Here is a 19924-nt window from a genome sequence, read left to right on the forward strand (position 1 = left end):
ATGTTTGCCTCCCACATGTGCCCATACCGGGGCCAGAAATTGAGCCTGCCACTGAGGTACATGCCCTAGACCAGAATTGAACCCACATCCGTTCAGTCCACAGGCCAGTGCTCTGACCGCTGAGCCAAACTGGCTAGGGCAATTTTCTAACATCATACATTGGTCATTTGGAAAATACTGGTTTACTTACTGAGTTTCCAATACTGCTGCATTTTATTCTACAATATTTTTTTTAAAGCATATTTGCTAATATTACCACTGATCTCCTTAGAAAAGTGAAAAACTGGGAAGATGTCACATTCACAGTGTCATATATGTTTGCCAAATTTTTAATTTTGTTTTCCATTGATAGTTTATTTAAAAGCAAATAAAATACAATCATATATCCTATTTAATTCTGTTTGTAAACATATACTTTTTAGTGTTTATTTGATTTTCATTGGGATGACAAATAATTTTAACACCCATTTAAATGCCCAATGAAATTTTATCACAGATGACAAAGAGTTGTTCACTTGAAATGACAGGCTCACTTCATTCGTTCTGAAAAAAATGTCTGGCAAGTAAGTCTGAACTCTGTCTTTTTTTTTTTTTAAATTAAATCTTTATTGTTCAGATTATTACATTTGTTCCTCTTTTTTCCCCCCATAACTCCCCTCCTCCCAGTTCCCGCCCCACCCTCCACCCTCACTCCCCACCCACTGTCCTCATCCATAGGTGCACGATTTTTGTCCAGTCTCTTCCTGCATCTCCCACACCCCTTTCCCCCGCAAGAATAGTCAGTCCATTCCCTTTCTATGTCCCTGATTCTATTATGATCACCAGATTATTTATTCACTTGATTCTTAGATTCACTTGTTGATAGATGCAGGTTTGTTGTTCATAATTTGTATCTTTACCTTTTTCTTCTTCTTCCTCTTCTTAAAGGATACCTTTCAGCATTTCATATAATACTGGTTTGGTGGTGATGAACTCCTTTAGCTTTTCCTTATCTGTGAAGCTCTTTATCTGACCTTCAGTTCTGAATGATAGCTTTGCTGGATAAAGTAATCTTGGTTGTAGGTTCTTGGTATTCATCACTTTGAATATTTCTTGCCACTCCCTCCTGGCCTGCAAAGTTTCTGTTGAGAAATCAGCTGAAAGTCGTATGGGTATTCCCTTGTAGGTAACTGGGTTTCTTTCTCTTGCTGCTTTTAAGATTCTCTCTTTGTCTTTTGCTCTTGTCATTTTAATTATGATGTGTCTTGGTGTGGTCCTCTTTGGATTCCTTTTGTTTGGGGTTCTCTGCGCTTCCTAGACCTGTAAGTCCATTTCTTTCACCAGGTAGGGGAAGTTTTCTGTCATTATTTCTTCAAAAAGGTTTTCAATATCTTGCCCTCTCTCTCCTTCTGGTACCCCTATAATTCTGATGTTGCTAGGCTTGAAGCTGTCCTAGAGGCTTCTTACACTATCTTCGTATTTTCGGATTCTTTTTTCATTTTGCTTTTCCAGTTGGGTGTTTTTTGCTTCTTTGCGTTTTGAATCTTTGACTTGATTCTTGCGCTCCTCTGGTCTGCTGTTGGGTGTCTATATAATATTCTTTATTTCAGTCAGTGTATGTTTAATTTCTAGTTGGTTCTTTATCACAACATCGAGGGTCTCATTAGATTTCTTGAGGATCTCACTACATTTATTGGCGGTCTCACCAGTCTTTTCGAGGGCCTTACTAAGTTTATCGGCAGCTTCTAGACAGTTCTTGAGAGACCTTAAAAGTGTGGTTTTGAGCTCTATATCTTCCATTTCTGACATTTGCGTCCTGTTTCTTTGTCTCCGCATTTTTTTATCTTTTCTTGGTGCACCCCCTAGTGGTCTTTGTGCGCAGTCTTGTTGTAGTTAAGCCTTGATTGTCCGCAATACCAGGGGTGATTTGACCTCCAGGCTAACTGGCTATGAGAGTCTGCTGTGTCTGAAGTGGGAGAGCTTCTGTGCTGGATCTCTAGGGCGGTGCTAATCTAGCGTTTGCCTGAGGCTATCTGGCAAATGGCTCACCGCAGGGCTTGGGCGGGGCGGGTCCCTCGGGATCTACAAGGCGGGCGGAGCAAGCAGTTATGGCTGCTCTCAGTTCCGTCCATAGGGGCTCTGCCTCTCAGAGTCCCAGCAACCGCTGCAAACCTCGGAGAGAAAGCTGCCTTCGAGTTCCGACCGAAGCCAGACAGTCCCGCTTCTCCCGTTTGAGTCTGGGTCCCCAGAGACTTGCCCGGATCTGGAGCTCAGAGTCTGAAACTCCCTCCCGATTGAAAACAACAACCGAGCCCCTGCCACCAGCCCGCTCCGCGCACGCACTCCTCACCTGAGTATTTCACTTCAGCACTGCGCCTCCTCTGAGTCTGGGTATGATATTCTCTTTCCTCCTAGTTGTAGAATTTCCACTCAGCCAGCCTTCCTGTGGTTCTGGATGATGTCTGTTCTGTCCTTTAGTTATATCTCTGAAGTGGTTGTTTGAGGCAGCAATCTCCGGCGTTAACCTATGCCGCCATCTTGGTTTTCTCTCTGAACTCTGTCTTAAGTTAAAATTATATTCCATCAGGAAAAGCTACTGGTTTAGCTCACATTTACACAAGTGTTTTTGTTGCGATAACTACATACTTAGGTATACAGTAGAGATTTTTTCATTTTGTTACAGAGAATATTAAAAAGTCATGCTCATGATTAAAAATGTAAAAATTCGTATTTTTTACTACTTCATAATAGAACTAGCCATTTCACCCCTTTTTTTCTTTTAATTATGAGTGCATGGCAGAGAAGAATGTGATCAGTATCATGATTTGTATTAAGTGGGCCAGCAGTTTTATCCACCATTACTTTTGTTTCATTAGAGTAAATGTAAACACAGTGAAATGGACAAATGACATTGTAGGATTATAAAAGTGTTTTGACCTCAGATCCTCTGAAAGACTTGGGGATCGCCATGATTTCTATCCTTCAACTACAGTATAGCAGGTTTAAGAAGTGGGAAAAACTTTGTAAAGGAATTTGAATCCTGTTTCTTTTCAGTATACTATCACAGACAGGTGCCTGGTGGTTTTCATAAATCAAGGGTTTTTTTTTTTCTCTGATACTAGTTATCTTTTCTATTGTCTATAAAAATGCACAGTAAGATTCTAATAATCTATATCTTGGTTATCTAAAGACTAAATAAGCTGTTTGTTGCAAATTCTTTTGATTGGTAGCAAAATTGAATTGTTTAAAATCTGTACCTTCTTTTTGTACTTATATTTATATACCTGTGTATATTTGTATTATATTTTTTGCCATAATTTGAGATTGGCATGGAAATCTTGTGTTTCTATAGGAAAAGAAATGTCAGTAAACATCTGCACATCTCTTTCCATTTTTCAAATACTAACCCTTCCCAACTCCAATTTCTAAGCAACTGTTGAGATTAGTGTTAAACTGCTTGTTGGTGTTTTCTGCTGCCTGAATTCCTTGTTTAATCTCTAACTTTTTATCAATTAGCCCCTTTCTCTGAGTTTTGATACCTGCTGCTGAGTTCAGTTTGATTTATTTTTCCTGCTGTAGATTGTCCAGATTCTGATCTTTTACTTAATGTTTGGATATTGTAACACAGACCTCATTTGTTGACTGCATTCATCTAACTAGTGTTTATTCTTAGCTGGTTCTAACCTTGAATTTGTTCACTTTCCTAGTCCTTGTCACATGTCTGCATTTGTAGTTTATGCCCTGTCATCATAACAAAGACTAACATATATTTGTGTGAAATGTTAAGCAGATTTGAGAAATACAATTTCTAAATTCTTGTATTTTATAAGGAAATACTATTTAAGATTTTCTAAAAACATGTGCTGGTGTTTTAAATGTTTACACATATGGGAAATTTTTCCTTTTTAATATTTTATCACATTTGTATAATATTTTATCTTATAAAAATATTTTTCTGAGTTTCCTATTGTTTATAGTATTCTTCATGAAATAAATGGAAATAACAGTAGATAGAAAGGTTTCCCTTCTATAAGACTGTACCCAATTAATAAACCAAAATATTAACATTAAACCTTCCATGTGTCATTTAATAAATCTTGTCAGGTGGATCATCATTTTACATTTTATGAATTACAAAGAATATATCTTTCATAAAGTGATAGGTAAGGGAGAATGCTGAATTATGTTGACATTGATTTTTATGATTTTTCTAGATTATATTCAATGGGATTCTTTTTTCATTGTCTTGAGCTTTTAGTGTTATTGTATGATCTGCTGTGAATAGTTTTATTCTTCTTGGTGTTTTCAGTGACTTAACATTGTATCTCAAACACAGTAAATGCTTGTTTTTTGTTAATCCTCACACGAGGATATTTTTCCATTGATTTTAGAAAGAGAGGGAGGGATGGAGAGAGAGAAGGAGAAATAATTGAAGTGAGAGAGAGAAAATGATTGGTTGCCTCCCATACACGCCTCGCCATCCTGAACCTGCAACCCGGGTATGTGCCCTGGAATGGGAATCTAACCCATGTCTGCTGGTTTTCATTCCTTTTGATGAGAAGTCAGCAGTTATTCTTTCTTTTCTTTTGTACATAGTGCCTTTTTTCCCCTTCTGGCTTTTTAAAGATATTTTTATTACTGATTTTCAGTAGTTTTATTGTGACATGCCTTTGTATAATTTTCTTAGGGATTATCCTGTGTGAAGTTTGTTGAGTTTATTGGATTTGCGAGTTTATATTTTTTTGTTTAATTTTGAGAATTTACAGGCATTATTTCTTCAAATATTTTTTCTACTTTTCACCTACTCTCTTCCTGGGATTACAGTTACACTCGATGTTATTTTCTTTTAAAGGTAATATTGCCTCTGGACATTTTTTTCTGTCTCTGCTCTCTGTGCTTCTGTTCACATAATTTCTGTGTTCTGTCTCAGGTTCACTGGTTTTCTGCAGTGCCATCCAGTAAATTTTTGGTACCAAAGACTGTATTTTTTCAACTATGAAAATTCTATTTGATGCTTCATTTTTATAGATTTCATTTCTGTCAATATTATGTTCACATTTTTCTTTAAATCTTTGGCCATGTTTTAAAGGAGTTTTAAGTCCCCCCTGGCTGGTGTTGCTAACTGGTTAGAGCATCGGCCTACGCACTAGAGGGTGGCGGGTTTGATTCCTTCTCAAGGGCATGTACCTGGGTTTGGGGTTCGCGCTCCGCTCCTGGTCAGAGCTCTTGCAGAAGTCAACCAGTTGATGTCTCTCTCTCCCTCTTCTGATAGACATAATAATATTACGTTGTTGAATGTCTGAGTGTTATTTTCCTTCTTTAAAGAATATTGGGTTCTTTTGTTGTTTTTTGTTTAGCAGTGTGAATCAGCTTCATTCTTTTTAAGCATTCTTTTCTAGGAACCTGTACTGTACAGTTAGGTAATCTGCCTACTCTTTTTTTAAAAAAATATATTTTATTGATTTTTTACAGAGAGGAAGGGGGGAGAGGGATAGAGAGTTAGAAACATCGATGAGAGAGAAACATCGATCAGCTGCCTCCTGCACACTCCCCACTGGGGATGTGCCCGCAACCAAGGTACATGCCTTTGACCGGAATTGAACCCGGGACCCTTGAGTCCGAAGGCTGATGCTCTATCCACTGAGCCAAACCGGTTAGGGCTGCCTACTCTTATATGTGGCCTTTCTGGATTCTCTACAAATACTCTCAAGTATAATCCCTCTTCTCTGGCTGATTTGATCTCCATACATACATCCCAACCCTGTAGGAACTCCAGATAGTTGTTTATCCTATAGTTCCCCAGTAGTTCTTTTCCCAGTTCTTCCCTTCAGTATTCTGGCTCCCAGATTTTAGCTTTCTCAGCTCTAGTGTCTGATCTTCATCTCCTGAACAAGTAAGACTTCACTTCTCAGCTGTGTTTTCCTCAAATACTGCTGGATATGGCATGCGGATGGGGAAGTAGTAGAGTTTATGTCTTGTTTCTTTTGAGTTGTGTTACCATATACCTGTTTTGCCTGTTATTCATTGTTTATAAAGAGACAGGAAGCCTAGTTAAGTACCAGTTACTTTGTCATGACCAAACAAGGGGTGGGGAAGTCCAGCCCACAAACCCTATAAGGCCCCGGAAATCATTTGGTCTGGTCCTGCCAAGGATGAAGGGGTAAAATGTTTGACCAAATATAGTGGGAAAATAGACTAAGTTGTGGTAAATTGCAATGAAATATTTTTCATAGCTAATAGAGTTCCACATAGCTAATGGAGCTAAAAAGAGCTCTTATCTTTTTAGTTATAAAGTCATTTCATATCATGTACATGCAGTATGTACTCAGCTTATACAGTATCATGCAGTTCCATTGCAGATGCTCCTACTACAGATGACTGTCAATGTTAACTTTTGAAAGTATACCATGTTTGTTTAGCAGCATCTAATATACTTATGTTTTATGGTGCATTTTAAGGAGGCCTAAACATATTTAGTGAATTTTTTCAAAAATTGCTCTTGGCTATGTTTAGAGGAGTGAATGAATTTCGAAGCAATTTAAAATAAAATGTCTTAGGTTATTATAAATGGCAATCACTCTATTTTTAACTGTAGGGAAGGGATGGAAAACTTTTAAAATTATATACTCTCATAGAAAACTTGGAAAATACAGAGTGGTTCAAAGAAAGTTAAAATGAATGATGCTATATTTTGGTATTTTTCTTTCAGTCCTTTCTTTATGCAAATACATATGCTCATTTTAAACATTGGGACCATATTATATATATTAATGTTTTCCCCTCACACATTTATATTTTCTTTATCATTTAATATTTGGTGGAAATATTAATTTAAATATGTCAAGTTACTTTTTCTTTTGCTATTATAAATAACTAGAGGCCCAGTGCATGAAATCTGAGCCCGGGTGTGGTTCCTAGGCCTGTCTGGCGATCGAAGTGTGAGCGTCTGGTGTGGAAGGATAGGTTCCAGCTGATCTCTGGGCCCTGGGCAGCACCTGGGCCCCTGGGCCCCCATGCACACCCCTCCACCTGAGTCATTGGGCCCCTGCACAGCTCCCTCAGTGCCTGGGAGACGGGCAGTGGCCCCACCCCCTGCCACTGCCGCTGGTCGCCATCTATGGGGCAGTAGGTGGGCAGTTGGGCCCCCGCTCACACCTACCTTGGCCTGGTGCCGCCTGGTCACCTGCTCCACCGTCGCGCCATGGTCCCGCTTTTGTCGGGGCCCATTGGGGCTGGCAGCACCTCCACTGCTGCCCACTGCCAGCACCACGTTGCTGATGCCTACCACGTTCTGCACCGGCCTCTGGTGGTCAGCGCACGTCATAGCGAGCAGTCGAACTCTCTGTCAAACTCATGGGCGAGAGGACAATTTCCATATGAGGCTTTTATTATATAGGATACTGCATTGAGTATTTTTCTGTGTTTTCTCTGGATTTAAAAAAAATTCTAGGAGATTTCTAGGTCAAAGGATATTGATTTTGGTACTTTTTCTGTTAATTACATGAATACATATTTATTGTAAAGATTTTGAAGCATGAAGGAAAAACATGAATGTTTTAATATTTGTATCCCAGTCTTTATGCTCACGTCTAAAATATTTTTACTAGGCTTGAGAATTTGATGTCTTAACTTACTATGTTTTGAAGCATATTTATGTTTTGAACTTTTACTATTTCATTTATGTTTTTGTCTCCGCATTTTGTTATGCTTCCTTGGTGCACCCCCTAGTGGTCTTTGTTCGCAGTCTTATAGTTAAATCTTGATTGTTGTAGCTAATTCCAGGGAGGGTTTGACCTCCAGGCCAAGTGGCTATGAGAATCAGCTGTGTCAGCAGTGAGAGAACTTCTGTCCTCTAGGGAGGTGCTAATCTAGCCTTTGCCTGAGGCTATCCGGCAAATGCCTCTGTGCAGGGCTTGGGCGGGGCGGGTCGCACAAGATCAACAGGGTGGGCCAGAGAGAGCAGTTATGGCGGCTCTCAGTCCTGTCCCCAGGGGCTCTGCCTCTCTGAGTCCCAGCACCCGCTGCAAAGCTCGGAGAGAAAGCTGCACTCGCTCTGACCGAAGCCAGACAGTCCCGCTTCTCCCGTTTGAGTCAGGGTCCCTAAAGACTCGCCCGGATCTGGAGCTCAGAGTCTGCGACTCCCTCCTGATTGAAAACGCCAACCGCGCCCTCCGCCGCCAGCCCGCTCCGCGCACTCCGCACCTCAGAATTTGACTTCAGCACTGCGCCTCCTCTGAGTGTCCGTGTGCGTTTCTCTTTCCTCCTAGTTGTAGGACTTCCACCCAGCCAGCGTTCCTGTGGTTCTGGGTGATGTCCCTTCCGTTTTTTGGTTTCACTTTTGAAGTAGTTGTTCAAAGCAGCAAACTCCGGCGTTAACCTATGCCGCCATCTTGGTTCTCCACTATTTCATTTATGTTTTTGAAAATAACTTTTCTGGTGATTGCACACTATTTTATCTTGAATAATAACTTACTGTGCACTTATATTATTGGATATCTGGATTATTTCCAGTTTTTCTGTTACAAAAATGTTTTTTAAATATCCTTTGGCCATTTTTTATATATATATATATATATATATATATTTTATTGATTTTTTACAGAGAGGAAGGGAGAGAGATAGAGAGTTAGAAACATCGATGAGAGAGAAACATCGATCAGCTGCATCCTGCACATCTCCTACTGGGGATATGCCCGCAACCCAGGTACATGCCCTTGATCGGAATCGAACCTGGGACCTTTCAGTCCGCAGGCCGACGCTCTATCCACTGAGCCAAACCGGTTTTGGCACCATTTTTTTTTTTTTTAAGAGAGAATATGTATTGATGTGAATCTTAGTCAAATGTGATAAAAATTTTTTTTCTGATTTTATATATCCTTTTTTAAAGGCGTTTTTTAGAATACTTTTATATGAGCATGTCTTTTTCTTTGTGATTATTTTCTCTTCTTTTATACTTGGAAAAATCTTTCCCTTCTGGAAATCAGATAATATTAATCTGTTATGTTTTTAATTCAGCCTTGCTAGCATTTATTTTATATTGTAAAACATGATGTAATGAGATAAGATTTTTTTTTTTTTTTTACTACCTGCCACTATTTAAGCAGATTAACTATTGACATTATAACTTTTATATTCTGGGATATCTGTTCTTTACAGAATTAATTTCTTTTTTAGGATTTACCAGACCCTATAAATAATCCTTGAGTAAAAAAATCAACAAATCTGTAGTTAAATCTGAACATTGTCCCCAAAAGGTAGATTTGTATTTGTCATTGCAGTTGTACTCTGATCCAGTGCAACCCCTGAGGGAAAGGAGAAAGTGATGATAGTGGTGGTTGAGTTGGGGACACCTAAAAGGTATAGGTGGATACAAGAGTACAGTTTTATCCATCAGTGCTTAGCATAGTGCTGAGTACATTGAGGTATTCTGATGTGTTTGTTTAATAACTAAGAAATAGCATGAGGAAAGTTTTCATGTCTTTTATGAGACTTATAAAATGGATTATTTTTTAATATAAACCAATCTAATAGTTAAAATGACTAAATGCCTTTTAATTAAGGGAAGTTATTTTTATCATCATATAATAAACTACTTTCATGATACAGCTATTAATTTTTATCTGTTAAGCATTGGTTTAACCTTGGTCTTGCATTAGTATTACCTAGGGGGCTTTTAAAAATCCTTTTGCCCAGACCAGCCACCGTGGTTCAGTGGTTGAGCATTGACCTATGAACCAGGTTGCTGGCTTGAACCCCCTAGTAGGGGGTGTGCAAGAAGCAGCTGATCAATGATTCTCTCTCATCACTGATGTTTCTCTCTCTCCCTCTCCATTCCTCTCTGAAATCAATAAAAATATATTTTTTAAAAATCCTAGCCGTAACCTGTTTGGCTCAGTGGATAGAGCGTCAGACTATGGACTGAAGGGTCCCAGGTTTGATTCAGGTCAAGGGCATGTACCTTGGTTGTGGGCACATCCCCAGTAGGGAGTGTGTAGGAGGCAGCTGTTTCTCTCTCATCGATGTTTCTAACTCTCTATCCCTCTCCCTTCCTCTCTGTAAAAAATCAATAAAATTTATATATTTTAAAAAATACTTATGCCCAAACCAGTACATTAATTTCAGTATAGATACAAAATTTAGAGCCACTGCTCTTAAGACTGTATCAAGAGAATTTAAAGCAATGTGTCCCCAAACTTTCCAAGTGTCTTAGTCAATTTGGGCTGTTAGAACATAGTACCTTAGACTAAGTGGCTTATAAACAACAGAAATTTATGTCTTATAGTTCTGGAGGCTGTAAGTCTGAGATCTCAGGGTGTCAACATGGTGTTGGGTTTTGGTGAGGACCCCCTTCCAGGTTGTAGACTGCCAACTTCTTGCCTTACGCTCATGTGATGGAGAGCAAAGAGAGGAAGCATGTTCTCTTGTGATTTTTATAAGGGTACTAATTTCATTCATGAGGGCTCTGCCCTCATGACATATAATCCTAATTACTCCCTAAAGGCCCCATCTCTTAATACTATCATATTGAGGAGAGTAGGATTTCAACATGTGAATTTTGGGGCACACAAACTTTATAACACCAAGGAAGTAAAGTTGCCTCTTTATTAAGAGGGATGGGGGGATTGGATGAAAAGAAGGTGAAGAGATTAGCTAAAGTACACATATATAAAACCCATAGACATAGCAACAGTGTGATGATGGCCAGTGGAAAGAGGGGTATGGGAGCTGGGTGGAGGTGGACAAAAGGGGGAAATGGGGACATCGGTAGAAGTGTCAACAGTAAAAATAAAGTTTGAATGAATGAATGATAGATTGAATGGAGAAGTAAAAAGCAAGAAGGGACATGGAGATATAACCAGAAAACAACTGTAAAATTCTGGTCTATGTGTGATGTCAAATAAAACCAAAGTGTAGAATGAGAAGAGGAAAAACAAAAGCTGAATGGAAGCAGACCTTTGAATTGATCTTTGTAAAAAAAATTCTGGTGGGGAGATTCATACAAAAGTCTATCTTGGAGGGCTTACCCCCCCCCCCCCCCCCCAGTATTTAAGTAATCTGGACAAAAATGTTTTTGCTGTCTATTTCAATTTGTAATCCAAACCTGTTTTATTTCTAATACAGAGTCGGAAGCTCTTCTGTGATTCTCTGTTGGGATTCTGAAATTCATGATGGATTTAAAATATAAGTAAATCTCTGTTAGTGCAAGAACATTTTTGGGGTTAATGTTTTTCTAGCTTCTAAAAGGGTATGTACTGATATAAATTTTCATTGTAATGGTACTCTTCTAGAAGAAAAAGATACACTTCACGGATATACTTGTTATCAGAAACTTTTTAAGGAAATGAAAAAATACGGGAGGCATAGAGGTGTAGTTTAGGGTCTCCAAGTAAAGGTCTTGTCATGGTTAAATATATTTAGTGATATATATATAAAATCATTCCACAAATATTTATTGACTGCCTCTTAGTTGTCCAGCACTGCTCTTGGCTTAGAGAACAGCAGTGAAAAAGACTGATGAAGCTCCTACTTTCATGGAACTTACATTTTAGTTGGAAAGACTGAAAATATATAATTAATGTAGAAAATAAATAATATAATTTAATATAGTCATCAGTACTATTGAAAAATCAAAAACAAGTTGATGGTCTGACAGAGGGGAGAAGCTGTTGTTCATAGCGTCAAAAAATACCTCTCTGAGGAATGAAAAAATTTAGGCAGATGGAACTGTAATTGTAAATTTCTGGGGTATGCCTCTAAAGTTAATGTTTTGAAGGGGATTTGACTAGACAGACTTAATGAGGGTATTTTATATAGGATAATCTGAGACATTGTTTTCCTCAGTTAAATAGAGGATTTCTTGCTGCAAGGTGCCTAGTACTGCCTTTCTCTTTGTCTTTTTGTTTCTATTTTCCTCTCTTGTCTCCCTCCTTTCCTGGAAACACACACACACACTTTTTAGCAGCCTATTGTCTCCCTCCTCTCCTGCAAGCAAACACACACACAATTTCTCTCTCTCTCTCTCTCCCTCCCTCCCTCCCTCCCTTTCCCTCCTTCCTCTCCCTCCCTCCCCCTCCCTCCCTCCCTCCCTCCCTCCCTCCCTCCCTCCCTCCCTTTCCCTCCTTCCTCTCCCTCCCTCCCCCTCCCTCCTTCCCTCCCTCCCTCCCTCCCTCCTTCTCTCCCTCCCTCCCTCCCTCCCTCTCCCTCTCTCTCAGCTTATTAAAAAGGGCCCAGGGCAAGCATGTGGCATGATTGCTGATGTACTGTAATGATAATCTTGAGGCACTTGGATCCATGACTAGAATTGAGATGTGTTGTGAAGAGAGTGGGGAATTTTTAGAAGGTGCTATATAGCCACTTTCTCTTGGATTTTCACTCAGATAGGAGTTTGAGTTTTTTGATACTGAACTCACCAAATTTTTGTATTTTTTCTTTTCTTTTTTTAATAATGTTACAAGTTTTAGGTCACCTTCCTTAGCTAGGATGTTTAACTTTCACAAAATTTGTAATTTGTTTTGTTCATGATTCATTTATTATGTCATTCATGGAGAATGTATTTGGGTATCACTGTGGGGAAAGGATGGCTTTGATATTAAGGGATGTGTGAAAGACGTCAGATATCCAACAAAATGAATTTTATAATTTTGGTTTAATCTCTTATGATTTGTGGTGAAGCTGTAATTACTAAAGTAAATTATTCTTTTTTTATCAATATATATTATATAATATCAATATAATATATTATATTATCAATATATATAGATTGATTGATTTCAGAGAGGAATGGAGAGGGAGGGAGAGAGAGAAACATCAATGATGAGAGAGAATCATAGATCAGCTGCCTCCTTCATGCCCCCCACTGGGGATCAAACCCGTAACCCGGGCATGTGCCCTTGACTGGAATCAAAACCGGCACCCTTCAGTCTGCAGGCCGATGCTGTATCCACTGAGCCAAAGAAGCTAGGGGAGCTAAGTAAATTATCTTTTAATTTGTTTCTTTCTGTTATTACTCTTCATACAAAGGAATTGCTTTTTGAGGTTTTAATGTTGAATCATGTGACTGTTAATAACATTCAGGTTGTCTTCTTTGACAAAAATATGGATTTTGGATGAAATTTTGCATAGAAATAATATTTCAAAGACATTTTACTAATATTGCCGTATTAAACTACTTAGGTACATTTTTTTAGGAATTCTTGAGCTTTTGAGTGTCAAGTAGACCTATCCTTAATCTCTTTATCAAATGGAACGTATTACCAATGGCTAGTCATTTTTTTGCATTGTGCCAAATGTAGTTTTCATTTGCATAAAGAAACTAAAGTAAATGGTGTTGGATATTTTAAAGGTTTCGGTATATAGAATTAAATCTTTTTATTGCTAATTAAGTGATAAGTCATATTTTGTCATCATGATTCTAGGTAATGGATCAAAGTCAGTGATATTTTAGTAAAACTATTCTGTTCCACTGAATATTTCTATAAAATGAATGCTTATATATAATTAGTAGGTGGTTGGAGTAACATGTTTCAGTTTGCTTGGAGCAGTTCTAGTTTACACTTGTTTTCCTGGGGTAATTTCAGAGTTTTTTTTTTATTAGATTATACACATACTAGAGGTCCGGTGCATGAAATTCATGCGGGGGGGGGGGGTCCCCTCAGCCCGGCCTGCACCCTCTCCAGTCCTGGACCCCTCGGGGGATGTCCGACTGCCTCTCGCAATCCAGGACTGCTGGCTCCTAACCGCTCGCCTGCCTGCATGCTGCTTGATTGCCCGTAACCCCTCTGCTTGCCTGCCTGATTGCCCCTAACTGCTCCCCTAACCGCCTCTGCCTCGCCCCACACCAGGAACCCAGGATTCCCTCCTCCAGGCGATCGCAGGCACACGGGACCCAGGCTTCCCTCCCTCTGGCTGGCTGCAGGCACCCAGGACCTGGGACGGCTTCGCCTGGGCTGGCCACAGCCGCAGGGGACCATGGGACGGTGGCTTGTCCCTCTCCCGGGCCACAGCCACAGGTGCTGGTGCTTGGCACCACAGGACGGGCGGCTTGTTCCTCTCCCAGGCCGCAGGCACAGGTGCAGCCGCAGGTGCCCAGGACTGTGGGGCGGGCGGCTTGCCCCTCTCCTGTGCCTCAGCCTGGCTGGTCCCCATTCCTCTCTCGCAGGCTCATTTGTGCCTGGCTGGTCCCCTTTCCTCTCTCCCCAGTGTTGAGTGAGCTGTTATGGTGTGAGGGCGTGATGACCATTTGCATGTTAGCTCTTTATTATATAGGACTAGTGGCCCGGTGCACGAAATTCACGCACGGGGGAGGGTGTGTTCCTCAGCCTGGCCTGCACCCTCTCCAATTTGGGACCCCTTGAAAAATGTCCTGCCAGTTTACAGGGATTGGGCCTAAACCAGCAGTCGGACATCCCTCTCGTAATCCGGGACTGCTGGCTCTTAACCGCTCACCTGCCTGCCTGCCTGCCTGCCTGCCTGCCTGATTGCCTCTAACCACTCTGCCTGCTGGCCTGCTCGCCCCCAACTGCCCTCCCCCCCGCTGCTGGCCTGCTTGCCCCCAAATGCCCCCCCCGCCAGCCTGATCACCCCAAACTGCCCCCCCTGCTGGCTTGCTCACCCCTACCTTCCATTCCCACTGTCCTGGTCATCCCTAACTGTCCCCCTGCTGGCCTGCTCACTCCAAACGGCCCCCCCCCCACAGTCCTGATCACCTCCAACTGACCCCCACTGATGGCCTGCTTGCCCCCAACTGGCCCCCCTGCTGGTCTGCTTACCCCCAATGGCCCCACCCCCCACCAGCCTGATCACCCACAACTGCCCTCCCCTCTTGGCCTCTAACCACCTCTACCTCGGCCCCACCACCATGGCTTTGTCCAGAAGAACATCTGGAAGGTCTTCCTGGAAGGTCTCCCAGTCTAATTAGCATATTACCCTTTTATTAGTATAGATATATTTGTCTGTAAATATGGTTATGATTGCAGATATGAGTAGGACCAGGTAAAATTTTATAGAATGGGCCTTTTATTACAGATGGTTTGCCATGTATGCATTTTTTCTTAAGAAGTAAAAATTACTTTAAAAAATGTCTCAGGAAGACTTTGAGAAATTTACAGTATCTGCTTTTCTTCCAAGAAAGTTGTCACTTTTATGCCAGAGTGAGAATTATTTGTATGCTTTGTATGTCAGCATTGGGCCACTGTGACTGGGGGGCACTTAGCTTGACTTGAGAGTAATTATCTTGCTCACTGGCTGGGAGGGAGGGTGTGTGGCAGAGGAGATAAATACTGGGTTCTGGATTATTCATAGATTGCTGAATTTCTGGATTGATTGTGCAAGCCCCTCCTTTTATTGATGTCCACCTTCTGTTGACGGACATCTACCCTGGGAGAAAAATGAGATGAAACTCTCTTTTCATTGTAAAAAGCATTTGAATCCCTAAGGTGTGATAAGGCCACCCAGCCATCCACAGCCAAGGTACACATTTTCATGGAGGATGTTCCCACTCTTGAGTAAATTAAAATAATTTTTTTCTTTTAATTTAAACTTTCTTCTACAACTGTTTTCTTGTTACTTAAAAGCTAGTGTGTGTGTTTTTTTTTTAAACTGCTTCCAAAGCTTTTCAAGCTGTATATGTCCTTGGAATGAATTTATAAATAAGAACTGAGCACGGCAGGTGTGACTTAGTGGTTTAGCATCGACCTATGAACCAGGAATCCACAGTTTGATTCCAGGTCAGGCCACATGCCCAGGTTTTGGCCTGATCCCCAGTACGGGGCGTGTAGGAGGCAGCCAATCAATGATTCTCCCTCATCATTGATGTTTCTATCTCTCTCCCTCTCCTTTCCTCTCTGAATCTGTAAGAATATATTTGAGAGAGAGAGAGAGAGAGAGAGAGAGAGAGAGAGAGAGAGAGAGAGAGAGAGAGAGAAGAGTGTATATGTTTGTAAATAAGAAAACATGTATTTGATGCTCTTAGAAAGTCTTATTTTTTTTCATTAAAACTTGTGCAGTATAGGGAACTTCATAGATTCTCTCAATTTGAAGAAAGTTAGAGGGAATGGTACTAATTCAGAGTTCCTTGGGAAGATGTATCACATGTATTTTTTTATGTTTATTTTTTTAAAATCAAAAACAAATATTTTCTATTCAGAAAATATATTTGGATCTAAATATCTTCTAATTTTAACCCTAAAATATCAATTTAAATATTTTAAAAATGTTTGGGTGTTTGTTTTTTTAAATATGTTAGGTTACTGGAGTTCTACATGTTACTGAATCACCTGGGGTAATTTTCTGATTGGAAAATTAAGAATTATAGTCAGAGGGGAGGACATGAGAATTTTTTAAAAATATATATATATTTTATTGATTTTTTTACAGAGAAGAAGGGAGAGGGATAGAGAGCCAGAAACATCCATGAGAGAGATCGATCAGCTGCCTCCTGCATGCCCCCTAGTGGGGATGTGCCCACAACCAAGGTACATGCCCTTGACCGAATCGAATCTGGGACCCCTGAGTCCGCAGGCTGATGCTCTATCCACTGAGCCAAACTGGTTCAAGAACATATTCAATTTACTTTAGAAGCCGAACCTCTCTTATCATGTGACTTGTTTTGTTTGTTAAACTATATTATCACATAAGCATTGCTGTTATTGGGACAAACAGTGACAGTTGATTCAGGTCATTTGAATGTCCACTGTCTGTTTTAATTTGTATGTTCGTTTTGACTGTCATATGCTCAATCTTCAGTGGAAGTCATGAGAACCTATTATTTTTGCCTGCTCCCTCCTTTACGTTGGAAATAGTCTTTTTTACCCAGAAGGACCTTAACTTTGATGTAAGGGATTGTTTCTGTTGCCAACTTTTTTCTTCCTTGATAAGTAAGAGAGTTGTGAACTCTTCAGTGATGCCTTCCCCAGGATATTTGTAGTTGTGGTTGGGAAAAGTCATTTCATCCCCGACTTTTGCATGTCAGGTGCCCAGGTGTCGCCTGGCCTGTGCCCCGGCCCTCCCTCCCTCCGATCGCCATTGCAATCATGGGCCGCAGGCCAGCCGGCAACCCCGGCCCCCCAGGGGTTCGGGGTTGCCACCTGGCCTGCTGCCCGGCTTTCCGATGGCAATCACCGGCTGGGGGGTGGGGAAAGGTGGTATTTGCCCGCCCCCAGCTCTTGTTTGCTGCCTGGGTTGCCGATCACCATTCTTCCGTCTTTCCCCTTTCACCTCCCATCATTGCGCGTATGCAAATTAACTGCCATTTTTGTTGGAGGTTACTGCCATCTTTCTTGGCAGTTAATTTGCATATCGCCCTGATTAGCCAATGAAAAGCGTAGCGGAGGTATGGTTAATTACCCTTTTTGTCTTTAATTAGATAGGACTAGAGGCCTGTTGCACGAAGAGATTCGTGCAATAGGCCTTCCTTTCCCCTGGCTGTTGGCACCGGTTTTCCTCTGGCACCCGGGACCCAGGCCGTTGCTCTGGCTGGGCTTTGGCTGGAGCTGGCTCCGGGCCATGAGTCTTTCACTGCTCCATCGGCCCTGGGACTTTCGCTGCTCCGCCAGAGCCTACGTATGCAAATTAACCGCCATCTTTGTTGGGGGTTAATTTGCATATCACTCTGATTAGCCAGTGGTGGGTGTAGTGAAGGTATGGTCAATTTACATCTTTCTCTATTATTAGGTAAGATATTGATACTCTAAAGTTAGAGAGGAATGGTGGCAGTTTAACTCTGAAGGTACATGGGTTCATACACAGTTTTTCTCATTATTTTTAGGTTTTATACCACTAAATAACAGGAGCTGAATGCAAAGTATACTAACAATACTAACAGTTGATTATATCAAATCGAGGAGTAAATCTGATGTTCAGTGTTCTTTTTTCTTTTAAAAGTTAAGAAATATTTATTGTATGTTTTTATTTGTGGAATTTAATGTCTTTTCAAGTGAGCTCGTATTTTTAATACAATACTAGTGTTTTGATTTGAGTTGCATAAGTTTTGAGTGGAATGCCCTTAGTCCAATTTTGTCTAAGCCATGCTATCATCAATGTGCTATTTTGCATAATGTGAGGATTGTGAGGATGCATTTAATGCTTTACAGCACAATTGTTTTTATTGCTATAAACATTGCATACTTCATACTGAATTACATATACGTGTAACAGCAAGTTAATTCTGTATATCCCAAATTAAATAGTCAAGATAGCTCTTGGAATTTTTTTGTTAGAAATATGGAAATGGTTAGGTTATCCCTGATAGTTTTCTTTGAAGGTCTAAACCAGCCGTTGGCAAACTACGGCCCGCGGGCCAGATCCGGCCCGTTTGTAATGAATAAAACTAAAAAAAAAAAAAAAACCGTACCCTTTTTATGTAATGATGTTTACTTTGAATTTATATTAGTTCACACAAACACTCCATCCATGCTTTTGTTTCGGCTCTCCGGTCCAGTTTAAGAACCCATTGTGGCCCTCGAGTCAAAAAGTTTGCCCACCCCTGGTCTAAACTGTTTTATTAATTTTTTTTTCTTTTTTTCCTTTTTTTTTGTTGTTGCTCAAATCACATACTAGGGAAGTATGTGGTCATTTTTTATAAAGGGTACAGACAAGTAAGAAGTAAAATTCGTTTATTTCACTCTTGATTCCCACTGTTAATAACTTGGGTTTGTACATATTGAAAATTTTTGTTTGTATTTTTGCAAATGCATATTTAAAAAATAAATCAACTTAGAAATATACCATGTGTGTTTCTTTGCAGCTTGCATTTTTCACTAAATATAATGTGGATATCTTTCTGCATCCATATTTGCATTAATCCAGTAAATATTTTTAAGTACTTTATATTTAAGGCTCTATTCTAGATGCAAAGGATAGAGCAAGGAATAAAATAGGGTTCTTGACCAATGAACTTACATTCATTTAAGGGAAGCCAATAAGCAAATTGGGGGGACTAGTCACTATTGATATGTTTTATAAAGGTGAATAGTAAAGGCTTACAGAGATAAAAAATGGTGGGACAGAATGAGCAGGACAGGTTTATTTGATAGTCGTGGTATAGACCTTTATATGAAGATCTACTTACTTTATTCTTCAGATAGCTATTATTTCATAGTATTATTTATTTAATGATTCTGTTGGTGATCATATGGATTTATTTTTTCTGTTATCAATATTGTAATGAACACCCTTGTACCTAAATTTTTGCTTACGTAGATGTATGAGTATTAGTGTGGACTGAATTACAAGAATAAAAATTTCATTTTTAAATGTTGCTTTTTGGTTCTGCCAAATTATCCTCTGAAACATTAGATATCTGTTAATAGGTGAAAAATAATACCTCATTTTAATTTGTATTTCTTGATTCCCAATGAAGCTTAGCATATTGATTGATCATTTACAATTTCTCATATAAATTGCCTACTCATTTTACCCATTGTGTGGTTTGTCATTTTCTTACTGAAATTTTAGGCTTTGTTTATAATTCGGTTTATAATATATACATTATATTTCATCATTTTTTCTGACCTGTCAGTTGTCTTACTTTATATAGTCTATGGATTTTTCATTTTTATACAGTCAAAATCTGTCGGTCTTTTCCTACCTAGCTTCTAGGTTTTGTGTCTTTTAGGAAAAACCTTCTTATAGTGATTTAGTCTCTTATATTTTCTTCTTTTTTAATTTTGTTTCTAGTAGAATTTATTTCATCTGGAAATTTTAAAAAATATTTTCTGTGATAGGGACTTTACTATTTTTCCAAGTATCATAATCATTCTTCCAAAATAATTTATTGAACAATATATCTTTTTGCCCATTGACTTGAAATACTACCTTTATCATATTTTAAAAGCCCAAATTATATGTATTCCAGACTTAATACTTTGTTTTGATTATTGTCATTTTATATTAGACATCTGGTAGGGCACACCTCCAATTGTTTTTTCAAAATTTTTTTTGGCAATTT

General features: G+C 39.6%; 1 protein-coding gene across 6 annotated transcripts in view; it reads left to right on the forward strand.

The window, feature by feature from the left end:
• Positions 1-19924, forward strand: part of ANKRD17 (ankyrin repeat domain 17) — a 177527-nt gene that overhangs the window by 39217 nt on the left and 118386 nt on the right. The window lies entirely within an intron of this gene.

This window comes from Myotis daubentonii, chromosome 1 (assembly GCF_963259705.1).
Source record: "Myotis daubentonii chromosome 1, mMyoDau2.1, whole genome shotgun sequence".
Taxonomy (NCBI): domain Eukaryota; kingdom Metazoa; phylum Chordata; class Mammalia; order Chiroptera; family Vespertilionidae; genus Myotis; species Myotis daubentonii.